Below are 26,321 nucleotides of genomic sequence, written 5' to 3'. Positions count from 1 at the left end.
GCAGTTTAACTGTATTAATTATTTTTAAATGCTTTCCATTCAAATGTTTTCACTCAATTAAGAATACATTATTAATGTTTTCATGCGTAGAAACATGAATGTCGTTTCGTTACAGATGGAGAGTATAATAAATGTATTATATAAATGTAATGAATCTTCCTAGGTTCTTTATCTCCAAGTGTTTTTATCCGAAACATATTTCTGGTGTGTTGTTTTTACGAGAACATTTCTTGAAAGCTGTTTTAGACGATAACTCCAGTATCGTAGCCATGTAGCCATTCATCATTTCATCTACCACTACGCCATCCGCTGATGTCTCCATGCACCACGTCTCCTCTCCCGCACCCCGCCATCGTACTTCCGCCACTCGGCAGACTCGTGCCACATCTTAGAGCAATTAAACCGGAATGACGCTGAAAAAACCCCACAAAGTATCAAATCCTTTGACTTGAATACAGATCCGTTCTATTTCACAGAGCAACAGCCGTTATTTAATAACCACCGCCTAATGAAAATCAATTAATCAGCGGAAATATACTTCATATTCAACTGAGGAGGGGTTTTCCCTGTGAACGATGTTCTCTTTACAGTGATATGGGCAAAACATTAGGTACTGCCTGCTCTACATGGACCCTTGTTAATAACCGCTTGTCGAGCGTTTCCTTAAGTTCGCGCAGTGCTGAGCAGCATGTTAGTATCAGAAGTTAATGGATACGAGGGACGGTATACCAATTAGATATCTCTAAAGGGACGGTGAACTCTTTAACGCTAAATGGACAACGATAAAGATGTTACCACGTGTTATATTTCACTACCGGGCAAAAGAAAGTGTACTCACTCGTTTGATGGTGGGTGGAATTAAACAAATATTTAATTTAATTCAGGTGTTATAGTTGTGTTTATTGACTTTATGCTGTCAACATGGCTACGTTTTAGTAATGTTAGTAATTCTGTAGTTTGTTTACCTTTGCACAGAAGTGTATTTATACGAATAAACACACAACATGAGTGAGTGAGTGAGCAATTAAGTGAGTTTAACTCCGTTTTGAAGAGTATTTCAGTTACATCACGGTCTGTTATTATGTGGGAGGAAAGCCCGGAGTGATGAAGGTCTGAAGGCCCCACAGATCTGAAACCAACAATACTCAAGATGTAGCCAATAAACCTATGACCATAATCATGGTGATGCATTTTATTCAAATCGAGCTTTGCAGCTGGAAAGGCTGTATGAACCGAATCCATGAACTAGAATATCCTGTCTTGATAAAGGGAGGTAATTCTTCACAGCGACTTGCCGCGTCTCTGGTCACTGGTTTAACACTATTTAGCACACTTGTCGGACATTTGTCAAGCTCGTCAAAATATGACCTGCTACAGGGGCGGATACAGCTTTTTGAGAAAGGAGGGGTGCACACTATTGAAAAAAAGGGAGGGTGCACACTTCATTTTCACCCGAGTTTCAATGGTCATTTAATAAACTTTCAGTACAAAAGGGGGGTGCGCACCCCTGCAAAAAAAAACAAAACACCACCACCGCCACCACCACCACCCACCCCCTCTCTGGATCCGCCTATGTGCTAAGACGAATATTTTGTGAGATTGTGTGCATGGGAATTACCGACCTAAACAGATTGTTAGTCGTTCTTCCGCCTGTAAAAGCTGGCAGGATAGGAGGGAGACAGTGGGGGAGTCGGCAGACAGCGAGAAGCGCGCGGACAGACCAGAAGAAAGGCAAGCCAGGGACATGGAGGGACGAACTGACCAGTCAGTCCAGCTATCTACTGCCCCAGTGTCAGCATCACTTCGCCGTCTTCCCCTGGTATAATCGCTGTTTGTAAGAAAACTGCCTTACAAGTAGTACTATAAGAAATAAAAGAACCAGCTGCAGTTTTTGTACAACACGACGCCTCGTCTTGTTTCAAGAGCTCCGAAGGTGTTACGCTGGGTCGCGAGTGAGTAAGTTTAATTATTTACATCGCTATTAGCAATAATCCAACACCATCACTGCTAGACTAATGCTTAGTCTCTGAATATATATAATTTTGATAGTAACAAACAAGCCCATTTAAATTGAATATTATTTGAAAAGGAGCCCCAGGGAGACCAGACATTCAGAACCTGAGGAAATCTAGACTTGCTTTATTAAGGGCTTTAGCACTGCAGAGAGGGCTTGGCAGTAGGGAAAATAATGTGGTTCAGGGACTGTGAGACAGACTACATCACTGCAGGAAACACCAGATATGGGCCAAACATTGAACCCATGTGGGAATCGAACCTTGAGCTTCAGCGTGATGAGCAAACACTTCAACCACTACGTGTCAGTTTTCGCCTACTGAAATAATCGAACGATAAATGACACGATATCTAAAATAGGTCTCCTTTATAAAAATACGTGTGAGTAATTCCAAGATGGAGCCATTTTAATCTCGTCGGAAGTACTGATTAACGACTCGAAATCGGAACACAGGCGTAATGTATCCACCACTTGGCCCTGTTGCCCCATACCACTCGACCAGGTACAAAACAGTACAGGTTTAGGTTCATTAGGAGGAAGTAATCACGTAATACACGTAAATTATTATTATATTAGATTAAAGTATTACACTGCACTATAACGCTTCAGTGTGTACTCTGTGGCTGCACGAGATAACGTCATTGAAGATAATGACTTGAAATGAGGTGCTGAAATAGAGTAACATGTATTTTATGCAGCATGGAGCGTGAACACATATCGGTATAGAGGTTAAAATAATGTGTATCTTACATTCTCAGATAATTTATGCCTTTTTTGAAATTAGTATATGTTTCAGTGCTAATGAACAGTGAGAGAGCATAACGACTCTTAGACTTGCACAAGTCTATAAGGTAATATTAAATAATTTAAATGATAATTTCTATAAAATATAAATATTCCTCTAACACACTTGTGCTGTCCGCTTATTTAGACTTGCCTCTTTAAATGGGCATTACACCAGTGGGCTTAGCATTCAGTACAGCCTTGGAGCAAGGCTAAAAACTCTCTGAAGAGTATTATGAAACAAACGGGTAAAAAACACAACAACTTAACTACACGTATGCTTTACTTAGCGGTGATTTTGTGTGTGTGTGGGGTGGGGTTTGGTGTGTGTGTGTATTTCAGGTAACAGAAATAGTTTGACATGTGTTATCACGTGCAGGAACTGGTATCATTACGACCACCATTAACCACTGGAAATGTTTCGCCGTTGGGAATCGAACTTAAGGTTCAAATTTCCACCGTCGGTGTAAACTGCGCAAAATAACCGCCACCAATTTTGGTGAAATATTTTTTGACACAAAACGATATGTTTGACTCAAAACCCATATATTGTGTGCCTGACTAATTTTAATGCTATTGTTTTAACAGCTCCAGACAGAAAAGTGTCCATTCAAGCTCTTTCACTCCACTCACTCCTTCACTCACTCACTCACTCACTCAGTCGATCACCCACTCACCCACCCACTCACTCAGCTACTTCCCATGGAATCCAACTGGTCTGTCCGACCCCCACTGCTGTCATGAGTGCGTGTACCAACAACGCTGACAATAATTACACTGACAACTTCCGTTGATCATCATTGTGTTCCAGCCAGGGTCTACCACTTCATGAAGTGCCACGTCAGCAACTTTACCGGGATTTTTAACAGTTATAGTTTGACTATGTTAGGCGTATCAAAGTAAGGCGATATGCTTTTTATAGTTTGACGATATTAGGCGTATCGCAGCTTTTCTGATATGCATGTCATAGTTTGGTGATATTCGGCGTTTCCTAGTTTGGGATATCATGCAATTTATAGCTCTTTTTATAGCAGTAATAACCCCGTTTTACAGTTTTATTATGTTGTTTACGGATCCAACGCCCTGTAAACCGGGAATGTGGGGAAAAAATCAACTTAAGTGCTTTTCTCCTCCTGACTGAGTAAGATTGGCTACTCCCAACAGCGAGTGCCTCTGTGCTCGCGCAAACGTTTTAAACGTTTTTCTTTTAATCTGACGACCTTCACAAGGCTTTTTTCTGCGAGAAATCAACAACAAACAAACCTAAGAAGGCCCCATCGGGGATAACACATTACATCCTCAATTAACGTGTAACAATGTAATGACTCCACACTGAGGGCTGATAGGCCATGTTTCACAGTTCAGTGCAAGAATGTCACATTCAGTAAGGTGCTGCTCTTCCATAGCTCGTTGTCCAGTTCAGTGAGTGAGTGAGGTTAGTTTTACGCCTCTTTTAGTAATATTCCAGTAATATCGCTGTGGGGGACACCAGAGAAGGGCGTCATACATTGAACCCATGTGAACAGAACCCGGGTTTTCGGTGTGACGAATGAACGATTTAACCACTAGGCTACCCCATCGCCCCTTGTCCAGTTCAATTATATTTCCTTGCACTATATACTCTTCATCTTATATCAACATTGACTTCAATAAATCTCCCAATTTTTTTCAATAGTAAATTAAAAATGAAGTTCCCTTACTTTTTTTAAGAGTATAAGTAGTCTGAACGTAAAATGAAACTGAATTTTATTTGCTTTACGACCATTCGAATCTGTTTCGTGGGATGATCAATGGTTGGTAATTTTTCATGTGTTGATTTCATTTGTTGAAAATAACGATGAAAACTGAAAAGGACGTTACACACTTTTCTAAAAAGAGAGGTTCAATTATCTCTCACAGACATCGACTGCAAATATCTCAGGCATTAATGTTGGGTTCGAAGATATACCATCTACATGTTTATCAGACCGGTGAAGGTCCGGGTTAGAATTGATCTTTATAGACCCATGCTTGTCGTAAAGGCGACTAACGGGGATCGGGTGGTCAGGCTCGCTGACATGGTTGACACGTGTCATCGTATCGCAATTGCGCAGATGTTGCCCATGATGTTGATCACAGGATTGTCTGATCCAGACTCGATTATTTACAGACCGCCGCCATGTGGTTGGAATATTGCTGGCATTAAACCACAACCAGCCAACCAGCAGATTTACCATCGGATTGGACATTCTCTACTTATTGTGAGTAGCATAAATTCATGCTTTCCCAAAGCATGCTCCTGGCATGTCTAATCGACAAACAGTGGCTTGTTGTCTGTCTGCCTGGTGCAGATAACATAGTTTATTTAAACAAAAAATATAATCGCTGAGAGATGAATTGTTAAAGCGATTGAAAAGCCACTTATGGGCATTGAAACGATATTTAAAACGCCTGTCTCCTGTTTCAAAGCAAATAATATTTTGTAATTATATGACTGATGGCTTTTACGAGTGAAGTTTTCGTTACACCCTATATGATATGGGAAAAATAGCCAACGCCAAAGCTTCTATCCTCCGACATACAAACAAATATTACTTTATGACTTACATATAAGTCAGGCCCTAACAATATTATTGTATGAATTTGGCTTTATCATTGTAAAAATTGCAATTATTAAATGTCAAAGAAATATTTTTGTAAAGCGAAATCAATTAGAGTGCTTCAACTTACCATACCATTTTATGACGCCCTTGACATTTCTTGTTAAATCGTAAAGAAGGTAGGTGTGTTTGTCGCCAGATCAAACGTAAAGTAACAAACATTTAAAATGTATGAGTGGGTAAAAAATGTGCTGAACAGGTCGAATCGAAAATAACTGCATTATTAGAAACGCTTTGATGTAGGACCATTCCCGTAAACATGGAGGACTGCACTAAACCATGTTCTGATTATAAGACAAGTTTTGTATGTTCCCAAGGCAGCTAAAGCGACACATCCCACTTAACACAGTAGTAATGCTCTATTACAGTGAAATTGTCTGCAATTACTTTACATAATGAGATCCGGGTTAGAATCGGTCTTCATAGACCCACGCTTGTCCTAAAAGGTGACTAACGGGATCGGGTGGTCAGGCTGGCTAACTCGGTTGACACATGTCATCGTATCCCAGTTGCATAGATCGATGCTCATGCTGTTGATCACTGGATTGTCTGGTCCAAACTCGATTATTTACAGACCGTCTCCATATCGGAATATTGCTGAGTGTGGCGTTAAACAGCAAAGCAACCAAACAAGTTTACAAAATATAAATTTTGGGGGTATAGCACACTCACTTAAACATTCAAATTCTTTTCAAAATTTCTTCGAGGACGCATTATTGGTTTAACCTTTTGAGGTGCGAGTACAGGCCCTAGACGATCGGAACATGTAACGCCAGAAATAACTAAACTGACACACTAAAGAAAGTACACACCTGGCGTTTGGGGATTATTTAAAAAAAAATAAGACGTAAATATTTTGAAAAGTGTTTTGATCGTGACTTTTACAAATACATGTATTGTGTCGAATAACTACGATGGAGATAACATTTGATATTTCACAGTTACGGGCACGATAAGGTCGCACGGTTACGGGCACTATAAGGTCGCAGGTTACGATATTAGTAAAAAATAACTTTACGTCGACATTTACACTTACACAAGTAAATCACAAATATACGGTTAGATTTAAAAGTCAATCTGTTATCTATTTGCAAACATTCGATTTAGGGGTCAAGATAACATAAATATATTATATAAGCATTAACGCAATATATAATTATTACAACGATTACGTATTAAGTGAAATACGCAAGAGCTACAAGGGCAACAAAATGCAACCTTCTAGCAGAGCATCTTTAAAGGGGGCGGTGGGGTAACCTAATGGTTAAAGCGTTGGCTCGTCACGCCGAAGACCAGGGTTCGAATCCCCACATGGGTACAATGTGTGAAACCCATTTCTGGTGTCCCCCCACCGTGATGTTGCTGGAATATTGCTAAAAGCGGCGTAAAACAAAACTCAGTCAGTAAGTCAGTCTTTAAAGGGCTGCTTGTATTATCCTTCTAGTAAATATTCCGAGACGTCCGCGTTGAAATTTTAGCGCCTCTTGAGGCGTTATGTTCTGTTCCATCTCCAAGAAAGTGCTTTTTCTGATTTTGAAAATATCCCACAACACAATATACATACATAAATAAACACCATTGCACCAGCATAGAGGTAAGCGCCACACCTGCTAGTGAGTACATTTAACTATGACCTAGATTTGAATGATTGATTGATAGTTACAAGGAGGTCAGGATTTCCCTAACAGGTTAAACATTGAACACAATAGTCTCTCCGAAAAAAAATAGGTTGAATGAACTTGGACGATAATTTACACTGAGGGGGAGTGAACAGATACTCTTTAAAAGTCGCAGACCTACATTTGAAACTCGGCAACATCACGTTCAAAGAGGTAACACGCCGTAACATTGTTTACACAAGTTGACAAACTCAAAAATAACGCCAACCCATGTACACAGAAACGTGACTGCCATGCAGATTGCAGCTTAAGGACGAATAGATACAATATGACGACCCACAAACGCGACATTAGCTACCTACGGCAGTGAATTCCCCGTCTGGAAACATTAATAACCCTCGTCTGAACCGTGTGATGTTGTAATGAATGTGAACTGGGTTAAATTGAGTTAGTTTGTTGAAAAGTCAACAAACACAAGTGCGTGCTAAGTATTGTATAGGATACTAAAGAATTTACGAGTATTTGTGGACGGTGAAAAATAATCCCGTCTATCTCATTGTAGACACACTGCCTTAAGGGAGTATGTCCTACGATTGTATGTTTCATTTAGACCCTGACAATCAAATATATACAGTGACGTACAAAAAGAAAGTATACACCTGGTTTTGAGGATTTTTTTCCCCAAAAGAAACGAACATATTTTGAAAAGTGATTTGATTGTGACTAGATATCTGTTGCCAAAATTCTAGAGATAACAGCATGTGTGTATGTGTATGCATGTGTGCGTGTGTCTTTGTGTGTGCGTGTGCGTGTGCGTGTGTGTGCGCACGCATAAATTTTATATTACCTATGAATAGTAGAGGGACGTGAAGTTTACTTGTGTGTGTGTGCTATTGGCTCTTCATTACATGAAAATATTACTGTTCCGTCAACCAACGGTTCATACCAAATGAGTGAGTGAGTTTAGTTTTACGCCGCTTTTGGCAATATTCCAGCAATATCACGGCGGGGGACTCCAGCAATGCGCTTCATACATTGCTTCCATGTGAGGACTCGAACCCGTGTCTTTAGCGTGACGAGCGGGCGCTTTAACACGCTGCCCCTATAGGGGGGCCTTTATTGATATTTTACGTTCGCTTCTCATTCGGCACATGATGTCACCCCCGTCGGCTATCAGTATTCAAATAGCAAAGAGGTTGTCTATGTAATACATATGATTTTTTAGCGTCTGCACAAGTCGACATTTCCATACCTCGTGGCATGAAGTCATTCACATACCCCTTGGCTTACAGTACAGCAGACACCAGGTGACCTGTGTGCACGTGATGACTTTACACCTTCCATGCACGTGCAGTAATACCACTTTGCGTTTCAGCTGCCACCGACCTAATCATTTAATACACCTGTTTCACCTGTTGTAAAGGACGTTAATATAGCCAGTGAACAGGGGTAACTGACTTTATTAATGTCCTTTACAACAGGTGAAACAGGTGTGTTAAATGAGGTTGTCTCCCATTAGTTACACGTGCTTACACAGTTTGAAATTGCCAATTGTTACACAGTCAGATTAGAACAATACCCACGGCCTTAATAGACTCTTCCATACTGATGAGCTGAAGGAATACCACCCAAGCCAACTCCCTTCATACAATTCACATGTTATTCCACTCAATGCGAGAGTATCTCTTTCATCAGCTTTAGATACAAAGTACATACGACACAAACTCTTTACATGTTTGCATGAACATCAAGTCTTCCACGCTCCAAAGGGGTATTCCCGTGAAGTAGAATTTTGTTATTACAGTATCATCTCTTTGATGTTGTGCCGGTTCTGTTATGAGGGATTAAGTCACTGGGTGCTGTAGAATTCTTAACTATGTGGTGAAATATGATTTGAATTTACTGAGTTTAGCTCACTCAGATTATAATGATACTCCTTAATGTGTTCACTCAATCATTGTGAGTGAAACTGATTAATTTGTTCACTCAATCAGTACCATACAGAACACTTACATATGTTACATATTGTATAAATACCATCAAGGTACAAGAGGTAGTATCATTTTCACAATGGCTCAGTTACAAGAATTCGATTGTTTTCCGATGCCGCTTGGAAAGGATGTTGAAAAACGAAAATGCAGTGTGGACGAAAAGAACCCTAACACCCCTGGAAGGGTAAAACTGATAAAATAGATTTGAATGTACTTTATTTAGCAGATCCCATTTATATCATAGAGAAGATGACACCTCGCACTCATAATAGGTTTTGGAAGGAGGTACTCTCCTCATGGTCAGCATACTTGTACTGCTGTGATAACGGTGAAAACAGAAGTGATGAAGAGATAATGTCAGAATCTGTTTGGTACAATAATGCTATTAGAATTGGGAGTGAAACTGTTTATATACAGCAATCAGTATCATCTTTTTATACAACACCAACTCTTGTATTGGACCCAATTTTAGGCCCATTCAGCCTTATAACATGTCAACAATAAACAATCAACAAGGCTGTTCAGCATTTTATAAGAATTTATTAGCCCCATCTGGTACTTTTTTTTCTTATGTTGTCTCATTCTCGGATTCAATATGGTTTGTCCATATTGCTGTAAATAGTTTGATAAATCTTAGTCCAGTGCCTATAGTGCTTTGTCTTATTTGTCATACGGACCGCCTCCATGGTGTAGTGGTAAGAGCGTCCGCCCGGAGTGCGGAAGGTCGCGGGTTCGATCCCCGACCGCGTCATACCAAAAGACGTTAAAATATGGTACTTGTTGGTCCCTGCCTGGCGCTCGGCATTAATGGGTACAACAAGGACTGGTCGGCTCGGAGTCAGTATAATGTGTCTGAGTGGGGTATTCCTGCTTCACTGCGGCATGGTATCTGAGTGTGCTAGCACTATAAAACCAGCTTCAGTCTGGGCTAGTACAAGCAGCCGCACATACACATACACACGCATGCACGTCGTCATATGAGCGAAATATTCTCAAGCACGACGTTAAACCCAATTTCACCTCACCTCACCTTATTTGTTATACACAAGTATGGGTCATTCCATTGTAAACTCTCAAGGTAACAGGGAGGAGATTAGATGTGCAGTCATCTGTAAAGTTGTTTGTATAAGGGTGTATAACTAATGGCACGTGTAACTAATGTGAGGGAGGATACCGTTCACGTCAATGCTGTGTTGTTTGTTTGTTGTTTTACGCTGCAATGCTGGTGCAACAACACGACGGCCTGTGAATAATTCAGTCTGTGACAGTGACTTCTGTTGTCCCACGCAATGAACCACATCACCAAGTACCTTGACTCCGGGATTCGGGTATACTTGACCCCGGCGTCAGGTAACAGTGTGCTAGTGACCTACTCTGACCTGGAACCCTAAGAGGAGCCTACCCAAGAGGTCTGTGTGTGTAATGACTTCACAACAATGGCTTCAACGTTACAGGCAGAACCTACAGATATATTCAACCCATTGTCAGACTGACAGACAGGCTTTGTTCTAAGGTTACTGAGGTAAACATAATGTACTCTTGAAAATAAAACATTTCATTACTCTGAATATATATCAGTTATACTCGACCCAGTCCAATGGCTGATATCATCAGCATCGATCTTAGCAGCTGGGACATGCTGGGACACGACGTCATGCATGCATGCAATAATACTACTACTAATAATAATATGTCCATTTATATAGCGCCAAACTCCACACTAGGTATGCTCATAGCGCTAATAGGCACAGCACATTATTACCCCGGATAACCCAAGCTGCCTGTTAGGCGCTAGAAGGTTATAGTCATATGACTTTTTCCACCGGGTACCCATTTTCCTGCTGGGTGAACAGAGACAATTTTGAACAAACTCACTTGCCTAAGGTGAGACCACATGTGTCACATGTGCTTCGTTGTGGGGCAGGACTCAAGTCCTAGAAACTCTCAGGAGTCAAGCTGCCAAATACGGTCACCCATTCAAGGACTCTCCGAGCCCAACGCTGCTTAACTTCACCGATTTGTGACCTGAGCTTTGAGCACATGACCACGCGCCGCCACGTGTCACTGAGCCAGATCACTCAATCCATTAATCCCTCTTCCGACAAGCATAGGCTGCCAGTTCCTGGAGTTGAGTTGAGGTATTTGTCACCACCCTCTTGACATCATGCAGAAAGAGGGCTTCACTCCGCTTAGAACAAATTTGTACCAGTTACTTCATGTCTACTTTGTGTGTAAATCCCACAAAGTGTCACAGGGCGGAGGCATTTATCATACTGATGCACTCCACGAGGAGATGATACACCAAACATCATAATCACAGTTCGGGGGTAGCTTAGTGGTTAAAGCATTCGCTCGTCACGCCGAAGACCCGGGTTCAATTCTCAACATGGGTACAATGTGTGAAGCCCATTTCTGGTGTTCCCCACAGTGATATATTGCTGGAATACATGTATTGCTAAATGCTGCAGAAAACTTAACTCACTCACTCACAATCACAGTTGCTGGCATCCGCGTCCATTATATACTGTAAAACATACGGACGCGGCGTTCCCGGAGGTGAGGTGAGGTGAAATTGGGTTTTACGTCGTGCTTGAGAATATTTCGCTCATATGACGACGTGCATGCATGTGTATGTGTATGTGCGGCTGCTTGTACTAGCCCAGACTTAAGCTGGTTTTATAGTGTTAGCCCACTGAGATACCATGCCGCAGTGAAGCATGAATACCCCACTAAGACACATTATACTGACTCCGAGCCGACCAGTCCTTGTTGTACCCATTAATGCCGAGCGCCAGGCAGACAAACAAGTACCATATTTTAACGTCTTTTGGTATGACGCGGTCGGGGATCGAACCCGCGACCTTCCGCTCTCCGGGCGGACGCTCTAACCACTACACCACGGAGGCGGTCTCAATGGTAGAGTCACAGCCCACTACTATCGGGAAAAGATCATTGAACCATGCGTAGTAAAACGTCCACAACATTCGGGCAACATTTCATCTTTCAAACATTCTGACCCAATTCCTGCACCACCAAAGTCCCGGACAATCCGCCGGTTATATCCTTTGAAAGAAGCACATTTCACAACGTACCAACTCCTGTCTCACGAAATTTCTCATTTCGACAGAAATGATATACTCATGCTAATAATGGTTGTCACCCCCCTCCCCACCCCAAGCCCACACACACCTCACACCCCAACCCCACACCCTCTCCAATTAAAAAAAATGAAGGGGGTGACAACCATTACTGGCATGAGTATATTACACGAAAAGAAAACATCCGTGTTTCCTTGTAGTGAGTGAGTATGGTTTTACGCCGCTTTTAGCAATGTTCCAGCAATATCACCAGAAATGGGCTTCATACATTGTAACCATGTGGGGAGTCGAACCCAGGCCTTCGGCGTGACTACTAGGCTACCTCACCGTCCCGTTTCCTGGTAAGAAATCACAATGCTTAAGCTAACTACAAATGGAATGACTTGTTCACGAGGTTTTGCGTGACTACGTTGTACATCGCTGTTAATTATATCTGTTACTAATTTGCCTGGTCTAGACACAATTTGAAATATGCTACGAAACATCTGGAGCATTAGTGATATGCGTAAAACAACGTTTACTCGCTCACTCATCAGCGTTCAGTGATAGTGTTCGAGGGTTAGGGCAAAGACTAAGACTGGATTGTGCATGGGAGGTAGACTAACGCTTAGTCTCTGAATATAATATAATTTTGATAGTAACAAACACACCTATTTAAATTGAAAAGGAGCCCTAGAGATTCAGAACCTGAGGAAATCTAGACTTGCTTCATTTAGAGCTTTAGCCCTGCAGGGAGGACTAGGCTGTAGGGAAAATACTGTGGTTCAGGAACTCTGAAACTGACTACATGGGAGGTGGCCATCAACTATACAGGCACAGCTATGTCTACTGATCAAGAGCATAGATATATATACAGATAATCATATAAATATGGTCAACATTAAGTTTAAACAATAAACTGGAGCAAACGTTAAGAGAACAGGTCGAGGTCTTCGTTTATTTACAAAACAGTGTAGCTTTTTTGTGATTGGCATCTAAATGTAGTCACTCAAGCTCGAATAAAGGCAAGAATCTATGGATGTTAACTTCTTTAGTTTGATGGACACGACGTTTCGCATTATACTGAGGTGAATGATATTCACCTGATGAAGGAATAAGAATATACTCCGAAATCGTGTCCATCAGAATAAAGAAGTTAACAATAACAGCCATAGTCTGGTAGGATGGGTACAGCATTCAAGTCCCAGTGGAAGTTTTGTGATGAAAGCAAGACATTGTGTTTTTTCCGTATTCATCAGACATGCTAGTTAAATAAAAGTTTGGTTCCAAGTTGAAATATGGTGCAAATAGTACTTTTTGAGCACTGTACAAAATGGTTGTGGAAAAGGTTGCTAAAAAAGGTCAGAAGGTCATAATGGGAGAGTTGAATATTTAAAGTTTGAGGTTATTAACTTTATCCAAGTGTGTTTCTCTACTTCATGAAATATTTTATTAAAAGAAAACCCCAAAATATATTTTTAAATTAAAAAATATATATAATGAACACTCCCTCTCTAAAAATGGCAGCTAGCAGACGAATTTAAGCAGATGTAGGTTTTTGTGCATTTTGTACGTACATGATCATCAACTCAATGTAAATCAAGTTATTAAAGAACAGTTATGTATGAAACAAAAAAGAGATGTTTATTTTTGTTTGGTGAGACTGTCAGTAAGGGAGCAGTCCTTATTTCAAAATGTAGTTGGTCAATATCAGATTATGATTTATCAATTTCTTATTATTACGCTTGAAGTTTTTCTTCTAGAAGCAGAGTTCTTTGCAAATAGATAAGAATATAATGAAATGATGGGGAGAAAACACTATTTTCTGCTTCACACTCTCTCAGTTAAATCTGAAAGGTAGACTGGAGCCGTGTTAGTCATGCTCTGGTATGCGAGACAGAATAGTTTGCAATCTGTGTTTCACGGGCAGCTAATGAATGTCCTTTACAGTTGGTGTGATGTGCTTTTTTTCTGGTGATCTGGGAGGTAATGCGAGCAGCTAAATTCTGTATGCATTGGAGTTGGTCAGTGACACAAGATGGAGATCCGGCCAAAAAGCTGTTACAGTAGTCCATACTTGATGTGACCAGGCTGAGGCAGAGAGTTTTTGAGGAAACTTTGGTAAGAACGGTCTGGCCTTTGATATTGTGGAGATCGGAGTAGCAAGTTTTAGTAACATACTTGACATGTTCTGTCATACTTAGATCTTGATCGATGACAACATCCAGATCGTTGATAGTGGAAGAAAGAGGAATGGTTGCTCCACAGACACCACACTAGTAATGTCACACTGCTTGTGTTTTCCAGCCTGTCCCAGAATAATGGACTCTGTTTTCTCTTAATTTAATTTCAAGGCATTTGATGACATCTTCTGGCAGTCTGATGTCTGATAGAGAGAAATAACTTCCACAGCTGCGTGTCATCTGCGTAGAAGTGGTCAAGATTAAGGTTTGCCAATGGAACAGTGTAGAGGGTGAAGAGGATCGGACCAGGCACGGATCCTCGAGGGACTCCGCACTCAAGCCTAGATGCGGTTGACACAGACTCACCAACAATAACGGTTTGAGTCCTGTCCTGTAGATAAGATGTCAGCTAGGATAAAGCTGAATCCAAGTTCTGTATCAAGTCTTTTGAGGAGTCTCTGGTGATCAATCGTGTCAAAGGCACTGCTTAGGTCAAGTAATGTGAGCAGGGCCACTTGTCCTGTGTCCATACCACATCGTAGGTCATTCAGGATCTTCATCAGAGCCGTCTCTATGCTGTGGTGTGCTCTGCAGGCTGATATAAACACCTCGTAGAGGTTATGCCAGGAAAGGTGGCCCATGAGACGACTGGAGACTGCACTTTCAATGAGTTTGGATATAAATGCTAAGTTTGAAACAGGCCTGTAGTTTTTGGGATCCTCCTAATCAAGGCTTGATTTCTTCAGATGTGGCCTAACTAGAGCTGACTTAAGTACACTTGGGACATAACCAGAAGAAGTAGAAGAGTTAATAATCAGCACTAATGTTGGTAAATATCAGTGAAACCATCAATATGAGTAAGGGGCGTGCCATCAAACATTTTTGGAGGAATATCAGCTTCACCCAAAGCCGCAGAAGACGAAATCTTGTCATAAATGTTCTTGGATCTTTTGTATAAATAATCCGAAAATTACTTCATTGTCATCAGATGTCGGAAGTGTCGATTCAATGTGTTTACTCAAGATACTGAAGAAAAGTTTGAACAGCAACTTTGGACTTGACTCGTTGGCTTCAATCTTAGAATTGAGATGTTAATTTGTCTGATGACCGTTGTTGAGTGGTTTTTGACTGAAATATACATTTGGCGATGAATCTCCAGGAAAGATTGTTTTCCATCTGCGTTCTGCTTTCGTCTTGTCTTTTTTTGCTTGTCGAACTTCAGCTGTGAAGTCCCAAGCACATATTTTAGTGACTGGTATGACTTCACTGGTGTATGTTTGTCTATATAGCAGCTCAGATAGAACTCTATTGTATAGCAGAACGAGACACTCAGCATCAGATGGTGGCTCAAGTATAAGGTCTGAGTTTAGCAATTGTCTTTAAAAGTATCCAGGGAGCGCATGTTCTCACAACGAGTAATCTTCACATTTGGACTGGGTATTGAGAGGTCCAAGCTCACAAAGATATGGAAATGGTCAGAGAGCTGTATATCCTATACAGATACACAACTGACACACGCGTCTGAAGCACGGGTAACTATCCAGTCCAGAGTGTGTCCACCTCTGTGGCTTGCCTCTGACGCAAGTTGTACACAGTTGTGGACTTCAAGAAGATTAAGTATTTGTTTAGTGTCATGGTTATCCTTGTCAAAATGGAAATTGAAGTCGCCTACAATGATAAGAGCTACTTCGTCAACTTATCCAGTCTGTGCCGAGACGGTGCCGAGCAGTAATTGCTGCCAATGGTGGCCAAACAAAGAACTGACTTTGACGTCATCTTGTGGACTCAAGTAAACAGAAACACAACAGTAAAGGCTTTGTCTATAGACATTTGAATTTTCACCTTTTTACCATTGGGATTACATGAAATAATTGCTCTTAAACTAATGCAAGAAATTCTTCTAAAAATGGCTTGTGCGTTTCTTTTTTTGAAGAGTATATTTCTCGGTCGCAGTTTCATGTAAAGACCTCTTCTATAGTTGATAAACAGGGTAAAAAGTATATTCCTTTCTCATATTGTACTAGTTCTATACAAAATATATGCCTTGTGGAGAAATGGGGGTTTTATTCATCATTATAACTGTTAGAGCTAAAAATAACTCGTATTATGTAAATTTATGACTACTATCAGACTAAAAACATCTGGTGACTTACAGCATAAGAGAAATATATTCCGTAACCAAATATGCATGGTATTTGATATTAAAACCATTGATTTGTTCCGAGTTTTTGCAACTTTTTCAGTTCCCGGTTAAATTTTGGCGGCCGTCTTGGATTTTGAGCTAAAATTAGCTTTCGCATCAATATTCCAATTGGAACCAAACATTTTTTTAAACTCCTTTAACATATAAACACAAAAAATATATGATTTGCTTTCATCAAAAAACTTTCACGGAATCCCATAAGCTCCTTGACTAGTGTGAGTGAGTGTGAGTGAGTTAGTGATTGAGTGAGTGAGTGAGTGAGTGAGTGAGTGAGTTAGGCAGATGTCCAGTATTCCATTACGTCATCTTGATGTGGGGGAAAAGCCAAAAATGAAGTACGTCTTACGGGTGAACAAACACCCGTATGCTGCTGATTAACATAGAAACGTTATCAAAGCGAACCATTATTCAAACCCTTGATACAAAAACATCCTGGCAAAACACTCCACAGTGTTGACCTGCAACAAGTATAATTATGACATACATCATGCATACTTGTTGACGTATAGCATGTATACTTGTTGACGTACATCCTGCATACTTGTTGACGTACATCCTGCATACTTCTTGACGTATAACATGTATACTTGTAGACGTATAGCATGTATACTTGTTGACGTATAGCATGCATATTTGTTGACGTATAGCATGTATACTTGTTGACGTATAGCATGTATACTTGTATACTTGTTGACGTATAGCATGTATACTTGTTGACGTATAGCATGTATACCTGTTGACGTATAGCATGTATACCTGTTGACGTATAGCATGTATACGTGTTGACGTATAGCATGTATACTTGTAGACGTATAGCATGTATACTTGTTGACGTATAGCATGTGTACTTGTAGACGTATAGCATGTATACTTGTAGACGTATAGCATGTATACTAGTTGACGTATACCATGTATACTTGTTGATGTATAGCATGTATACTTGTAGACGTATAGCATGTATACTTGTTGACGTATAGCATGTATACTTGTTGACATATAGCATTTATACTTGTCGACGTAAAGCATGCATATATGTTGACGTAAAGCATACATGCCGGTTGATTTATGCACAGACATACGTCTTGACGTAAAACAGACATGCTTGTGTGCGTATGCACGCGGTTGCGCGCGCGCGTGTGTGCGTGCGTCTCTTGTATCACAGACTTCGTGCATGACAGCTGAAAATGGGGGGAAAAATAAATATGTTTGAGCACGTGTTTTTTTTGTAAAGTGTTCTGTATATTTACAGGTTAGTGAGTGTAATGTCGTTTAACGCCACTAACAGCTAGGTTCAGACTAATCATAGCATGTAAATAGTCGCGTTATGATCGGCATATTTACTAATATAATAAGACGCAGGCTTGTGTTAACTGCACACATATGCATATTTCCTTCTGTTTTCAATGCATAAAGCTTTGCTCGGGGCAAACATGATGGGCTGACGTCAGGATATGATTTAATCAGTGGAGGAACATTCTCCTTGTCTCTGTTTAGCCGTGTCATGTTGACTTATACAAGCCACTGTATACTCGGTGGCAGGTCAACGTTACATAGTTACAACCTGAAGAAATCCCTGTCGCTTTTATCATGTAGGCAAATCAGGTTTTCAATGACAACTTGTTGACGAATAAAAAATATAGTGAGACACAATAACAGTGTTTATCCTGTTAGAAGAGCACAAAACGCCACAGAGTCACAATACCTCGAAGTAGTCAGATATAATGTGTGGGAAACACAGCTATGTCAACCATCCAGCTGAAACAGCTACTATACCACTCACGTTCACAGTCAAAGTCAAATGTCCACAGTCACGTTCATTTATTGCCCCGCTTCATGTACAATTATTGACAACCCACGTAGGTGAACAATCATTCATTACCCACCTTCAAATAAAATCCTTGAATAGCCACCTTTACGTACAATCATCAACTTCTCACCTTTAAACAGACATTCACTGTAAAAAGAGTGAGTGAGTGAGTGAGTTTAGTTATATATTCCAGTTATTTGGCGGCGGTCTGTAAATAATCGAGTCTGGACCAGACAATCCAGTGATCAACAGCATGAGTGTAAAAAGAAAACGCTCAATCATTCAGTAGGCAACTTGAAATACAATCAATGCAGACTTCATATCTGCAATCATTCACTGCCCACCTTTACGTACAATCATTCACTTCTCATCTTCAACTGCCCTTCACTGTCAAAAACCACGTTTGCCTGCAACCATTCACTGCCCACCTTTACGTACAATCATTCACTTCTCATCTTCATCAATCCTTCACTGTCAAAAACCACATTTGTCAGCATCCATTCACTGCCCACCTTTACGTACAATCATTCACTTCTCATCTTCATCAATCCTTCACTGTCAAAAACCACGTTTGTCTGCATCCACATTCACTGCCCACCTTTACGTACAATCATTCACTTCTCATCTTCATCAATCCTTCACTGTCAAAAACCACATTTCTCTGCATCCATTCACTGCCCACCTTTACGTACAATCATTCACTTCTCATCTTCATCAATCCTTCACTGTCAAAAACCACGTTTGTCTGCAACCATTCACTGCCCACCTTTACGTACAATCATTCACTTCTCATCTTCATCAATCCTTCACTGTCAAAAACCACGTTTGTCTGCATCCATTCACTGCCCACCTTTACGTACAATCATTCACTTCTCATCTTCATCAATCCTTCACTGTAAAAACACACGTTTGTCTGCAACCATTCACTGCCCACCTTTACGTACAATCATTCACTTCTCATCTTCACCAATCCTTCACTGTCAAAAACCACGTTTATCTGCAACCATTCACTGCCCACGTTTACGTACAATCATTCACTTCTCATCTTCATCAATCCTTCACTGTCAAAACCACGTTTGTCTGCAACCATTCACTGCCCACGTTTACGTACAATCATTCACTTCTCATCTTCATCAATCCTTCACTGTCAAAACCACGTTTGTCTGCAACCATTCACTGCCCACATTTACGTACAATCTTTCACTTCTCATCTTTGAGCAACCCTTCACTGTCAAAAACCACGTTTGCCTGCAACCATTCACTGCCCACGTTTACGTACAATCATTCACTTCTCATCTTCATCAACCCTTCACTGTCAAAAACCACGTTTGCCTGCAACCATTCACTGCCCATGTTTACGTACTATCTTTCACTTCTCATCTTTGAGCAACCCTTCACTGTCAAACAACATGTTCAATCAATGAGTAGGGAACTTCATACACATTCAACCCATGCTTGTCGTAAGAGGCGACTAACGGGATCGTGGTTGGGCGGTGGTGTGTGTGTTTGCATGTGCGTGCGTGCGTGCGTGCGTGCGTGCGTGCGTGCGTGCGTGCGTTTGATGTGGTGTGTGGTGGTGATGGTACAGGCTCGCTGACCTGGTTAACACGTGTCATCGCGTCCCAATTGCCTAGATCGATGCTCATGCTGTCGATCACAGGATTGTCTAGTCCAGACTCGATTATATACAGACAGGAGACACATAGGTGGAATATTTGTTGAGTGCGACGCTAAAAAACATTCAATCAATCAAATCATCTTATCCCCATTGGGTCGACCGATACTCATGCTGTCAAACATAGTCTGGAAAAACATACAATTATCCACTTCACAAGTACGCAACTTCAAATACATTCAATACCGACTTCTACAATCGTTCATTGCCCACTCTCGTTCACAATCACTGATTACCCACCTTCAGGCTGGCAAGGATCGCGAATATCCCCACAGGCAGACAGAAGATGAGCGAGACGACAGAGAAGATGAGATGAGAGTCAGGGGGCGACGTGTCTCGCCTGTCTAATGACGTAGGAATGTGTGACGTCGACATGTTGACACCTGTGCCGGGGTTGCGAGATCTGCACATAACGAACGGATAACTATCAGATATTTTCCATATACTGTCCGTATAACTTTGCGTATGTGGACTGAGACACTGTGTGTACATGGTCTACGGTGCTGTGTGCATATGGTCTAGGGCAATAGTGTCTATGGTCTAGAGCACTATGTGTGTATCGTCTAGGGCAGTGTGTGTGTATGGTCTTGGGCAGTGTGTGTGTGTGGTTGAGGGCACTGTGAGTGTATGGTCTAGGGCACTGTGTGTGTATGGTGTAGGGCACTGTGTGTGTATGGTGTTGGGCACTGTGTGTGTATGGTCTAGGGTACAGTGTGTTTATGGTCTAGTGCACTGTGTGTGTATGGTCTAGGGCACTGTGTGTGTATGGTCTAGGGTACTGTGTGTCTATGGTCTAGGGTACAGTGTGTGTATGGTCTAGGGTACTGTGTGTGTATGGTCTAGGGCACTGTGTGTGTATGGTCTAGGGCACTGAGTGTCAATGGTCTAGGGTACTGTGTGTGTATGGTCTAGGGCACTGTGTGTGTATGGTCTAGGGCACTGTGTGTGTATGGTCTTGGGCACGGTGTGTGTATGGTTTAGGGCACTGTGTGTGTATGGTCTAGGGCACTGTGTGTGTATGGTCTAGGGCACTGTGTGTATATGGTCTAGGGCACTGTGTGTGTATGGTCTAGGGCACTGTGTGTGTATGGTCTAAGGCACTGTGTGTATATGGTCTAGGGTACAGTGTGTGTATGGTCTAGGGCACTGTGTGTGTATGGTCTAGGGCACTGTGTGTGTGTGGTATAGGGTACTGTGTGTGTATGGTCTAGGGCACTGTGTGTGTATGGTCTAGGGTACCGTGTGTGTATGGTCTAGGGCACTGTGTGTATATGGTCTAGGTACCGTGTGTGTATGGTCTAGGGCACTGTGTGTGTATGGTCTAGGGTACTGTGTGTGTATGGTTTATGGGCATGGTGTGTGTATGGTCTAGGGTACTGTGTGTGTGTATGGTCTAGGGTACTGTGTGTATATGGTCTAGGGTACTGTGTGTGTATATGGTTTAGGGCACAGTGTGTGTGTATGGTCTAGGGCACTGTGTGTATATGGTCTAGGGCACGGTGTGTGTATGGTGTAGGGCACTGTGTGTATATGGTCTAGGGTACTGTGTGTAAATGGTCTAGGTACAGTGTGTGTATGGTCTAGGGCACTGTGTGTGTATGGTCTAGGGTACTGTGTGTGTATGGTTTATGGGCATGGTGTGTGTATGGTCTAGGGTACTGTGTGTGTGTGGTCTAGGGTACTGTGTGTATATGGTCTAGGGTACTGTGTGTGTATGGTTTAGGGCACGGTGTGTGTATGGTCTAGGGTACGGTGTGTGTGTGTGGTATAGGGTACTGTGTGTATATGGTCTAGGGTACAGTCTGTGTGTGGTATAGGGTACTGTGTGTGTATGGTCTAGGGCACTGTGTGTATATGGTCTAGGGTACAGTGTGTGTGTGGTATAGGGTACTGTGTGTGTATGGTCTAGGGCACTGTGTGTATATGGTCTAGGGTACAGTGTGTGTGTGGTATAGGGTACTGTGTGTGTATGGTTTAGGGTACTGAGTAGTGTATGGTTTAGGGCACAGTGTGTATATGGTCTAGGGAACAGTCTGTGTATGGTATAGGGGTACTGTGTGTGTATGGTCTAGGAGCACGGTGTGTATATGGTCTAGGGTACAGTGTGTGTATGGTCTAGGGTACTGTGTGTGTGTATGGTCTAGGGCGCTGTGTGTATATGGTCTAGGGTTCAGTGTGTGTGTGGGTATAGGGTTACTGTGTGTGTATGGTCTAGGGTACAGTGTGTGTATGGTCTAGGGTACTGTGTGTGTATGGTTTAGGGCACTATGTGTGTATGGTTTAGGGGCACTGTGTGTGTATGGTCCAGGGCACAGTGTGTGTATGGTTTAGGGCACGGTGTGTATGGTCTAGGGCAGTGTGTGTGTGTATGGTTTAGGGCACGGTGTGTGTATGGTCTAGGCAGTGTGTGTGTGTATGGTTTAGGGCACTGTGTGTGTATGGTCTAGGGCACAGTGTGTGTATGGTTTAGGGCACTGTGTGTGTATGGTTTAGGCACTGTGTGTGTATGGTCTAGGTCACAGGTGTATGTATGGTTTAGGGCACGGTGTGTGTATGGTCTAGGACACTGTGTGTGTATGGTCTAGGACACTGTGTGTGTGTATGCTCTAGATTACTGTGTGTTGATAAACTGAAATACTATTTAGATATATGGTCTAGGCTTCCGTGTGTAGATTAACTGAGCCATTGTGTGTCTATGGTCTAGGATACTGTGTGTCTATGGTCTAGAGTACTGTGTATATATGGACTAGGGCACTGTGTGTATATGGTCTAGGGTACTGTGTCTCAGTTTATCTACACACAGTATCCTAGACCATATCTTCACAGTGTCTGGTGTATGGTGATATATTTACAAAATGACCCCATGAAAATTCATTAGCCAGTCGGGCCAGTGACTTTGGAGATATACTGGCCCGACTGAATTTTTACTAGCCACGGGCTAGCGGGCAGTGGCTATTTCGCACACTGGTTCGTGGTCTAGGTTACGGTGTGTATATGGTATAGGGCACTGAGTGTTTATGACCTAGGTGTCTATAAACAGACAGTGCCCTAGATCATATGCACACAGACACATGCACATATGACATTGTCTTTTCTAGGTCGCTGTCAGTCCATTGCCTTCCATTGTATTTTTCTGTGAATATCGTGACTAGAACTCAAATGTAATTTTTTTATAAATTAAAAACATGATAAAATATGTGGCTAAGTTGCCTTATAGACACCTAAGTATGAGTAGGGTGAGACAAGTACTCCTGTCGTAAATGTGTACACACAAGCTTGATACTGTGACATGAATAGCGCCGTGTGTAACAAGGGATGTGATTTAGACTGACATTTAACGCTGCACATGGAACATTAGACGATTTGATTTACTGGATAGGCTGGCTATGATGTAAGTGACATAAATCAAAATTACATCCCTTTAAGACTGAATACTGAACCGTTTGTGTCACTATTCCGGATGTGCAGGCTCAACACAACCTTCCCTGTACATATATATCAGGCCACATCGTTCATGAATTAAAATGTGTGTTGATGAACAAAATGTACAGTTATCCATTGTACATGGATCGGGGTCTAACGTACAGGTACAGTTATCCATTGTACATGGATCGGGGTCTAACGTACAGGTACAGTTATCCATTGTACATGGATCGGGGCTAACGTACAGGTACAGTTATCCATTGTACATGGATCGGGGTCTAACGTACAGGTACAGTTAACCATTGTACATGGATCGGGGGCTAACGTACAGGTACAGTTATCCATTGTACATGGATCGGAGGCTAACGTACAGGTACAGTTAACCATTGTACATGGATCGGGGGCTAACGTACAGGTACAGTGATCCATTGTACATGGATCGGGGGCTAACGTACAGGTACAGTTATCCATTGTACATGGATCCGTGTCTAACGTACAGGTACAGTTAATGATTGTACATGGATCGGGGCTAACGTACAGGTACAGTTAACCATTGTACATGGATCGGGGCTAACGTACAGGTACAGTTAATGATTGTACATGGATCGGGGCTAACGTACAGGTACAGTTAATGATTGTACATGGATCGGGGCTAACGTACAGGTACAGTTAACCATTGTACATGGATCGGGGCTAACGTACAGGTACAGATAACCATTGTACATGGATCGGGGGCTAACGTACAGGTACAGTTATCCATTGTACATGGATCGGGGTCTAACGTACAGGTACAGTTATCCATTGTACATGGATCGGGGTCTAAGGTACAGGTACAGTTATCCATTGTACATGGATCGGGGGCTAACGTACAGGTACAGTTATCCATTGTACATGGATCGGGGTCTAACGTACAGGTACAGTTATCCATTGTACATGGATCGGGGGCTAACGTACAGGTACAGTTATCCATTGTACATGGATCGGGGGCTAACGTACAGGTACAGTTAACCATTGTACATGGATCGGGGGCTAACATACAGGTACAGATAACCATTGTACATGGATCGGGGGCTAACGTACAGGTACAGTTAATGATTGTACATGGATCGGGGGCTAACGTACAGGTACAGTTAACCATTGTACATGGATCGGGGGCTAACGTACACAAGTATAATTTCGACTTTGACTTCGGCTGCTTTTGTTGTATTTTCCATTTGACATTATAATATATCCATGTTTGTTTTGTTTGTGTCAACAAAGTTTTAAACTTAATATAACGACAGGCTATTGGATAACAATAAACAACATACACAGAACAAATGCTTATACACTCCACACTCGCTGTCATAGTTGCACGTCAAATTAATATTGAAAGTTGAGACATAGGTTTAACTTAGAACGTTACTTGGTCAGTGTTGATAGTCACTATTTTCACCACTGTCTCCTCGGAATGAGAAACGGAATGAACGTTTTATAATCATAACATTTGAGGGTAGAATATATGTCACCTACTCTAACGCTGAACATCATAAAATGTACATCAAAGATACAACTAAATAAATATCGTATATAGATATATAAGCACATCCTTACCTTCAAGGATAACTTCTGAGTGTTATCTGGTCGAATGAAGCAGCATGACACCGTAAATTTACTTGCAGCGTGTTATCAACAACAACGATGTGGACGCCCCTTTGATAGGGAGTCACGTGACTTGGCTGTTTCCAGTGACCTGATTTCGCGCGCCTGTATGCATGGGAGACTCGGAGTGCCGTTTCATCAGCGAATGGTGCACGTGACAGTGTATTGTGAATGCTTGTGAAGGTTGTATATTAACAGACTCAACTGTTGATTAAGGAAACTCAGTTGTTTATTATCTAATATCAAAGAGGTATGTGATAAATCACAAAGAGAATGGCGGTGGGGTAGCCTACTGGTTAAAGCGTTTGCTGGTCACGCCGGAGGCCAGGTTTTGGCCCATATGGTTACAATGCGTCAAGCCCTTTCCATTTTGGACTTTCTTGCAGTGGTATTGCTCTCGAATGTGACTAAAGGGAAATAATTGATACGTCTTAATTTTTTCTCAAATACAAAGAACAAAGGAATGGTTTATTTCACGATGAAGCATTATGTCATGACGTCATTTCCTGGAGATTCGATCATATGCTTGCATCTGATGACGCAATTTTGACGTTATTTTAAGAGGGTTATGATTTGTTCCCATTAGAACCAGTTGGTTAAGGCAGATAAACGCAGTGGCTGAACGGTCGCATTCTAGTTGTTCAAAATAGCAGGAGAGTGAGGGAGTGAGTTTAGTTTTACGCCGCATTCAGCAATAGTCCAGCTATATGACGACGGGGTGTTCCAGGGCCAATCCCACGCGATCACCATCCTGGCCACCCACATCGTCTCTCAGATCTGCTAACACGGCATCAAACTGTTCTCTGAGAACGACGGGAAGGTCTTCAGGCTGTTGACGCTGCAGCCAAACAGGGTTGAACTTCAGGTGGTAGCGCTGGGTACCAGTCCGGAATTTCTTTGGTTGTTTTGAGTCGTCCGCTCCAACTCGTAGGGCACAGGCTCCTCTTCAAAGTTCATCTTCGTTCATTCGTGGTGACGACATGGTGAGAACTGGTAAGACCCACGCTGAGCCTGGTTTATATAGGTCACGTCACCCTATGACGTCACAATGGGTCGTGCCAGTGCACACCATGAGCTCATGTGTTATTTATAGGAATGATGTCATACCCCATGACGTCACACTAGCCTGTTGAGTCAGGAGGAGAGTGGTGCGAACCGGATGCAACCGGTGCGAACCGGATGCGTCAAAGTGACGTCATCAACCCCAGCTATATAAATTCAAGGGTTTTCCAGCACTCCTCATCAGTTGCTCACTGAAACTGGAAG

The 26,321-nt window shown here is 41.9% G+C and overlaps 1 long non-coding RNA gene across 1 annotated transcript; it reads right to left on the bottom strand.

Moving 5' to 3' along the window:
- Positions 1–1,017: 1,017 nt before the first annotated feature.
- LOC124256242 lies at positions 1,018–25,133 on the bottom strand. The gene is made up of 3 exons (XR_006892860.1): positions 25,008–25,133; positions 20,232–20,394; positions 1,018–1,129 (listed from the first exon to the last, which is right to left on the bottom strand). It is a non-coding gene; the product is annotated as an uncharacterized LOC124256242 (long non-coding RNA).
- Positions 25,134–26,321: the final 1,188 nt, after the last annotated feature.

Source organism: Haliotis rubra, unplaced genomic scaffold (genome assembly GCF_003918875.1).
Source record: "Haliotis rubra isolate DU_JTF1 unplaced genomic scaffold, ASM391887v1 Scf620, whole genome shotgun sequence".
Lineage (NCBI taxonomy): Eukaryota > Metazoa > Mollusca > Gastropoda > Lepetellida > Haliotidae > Haliotis > Haliotis rubra.
This window is presented reverse-complemented; position numbering and strand designations above follow the sequence as displayed.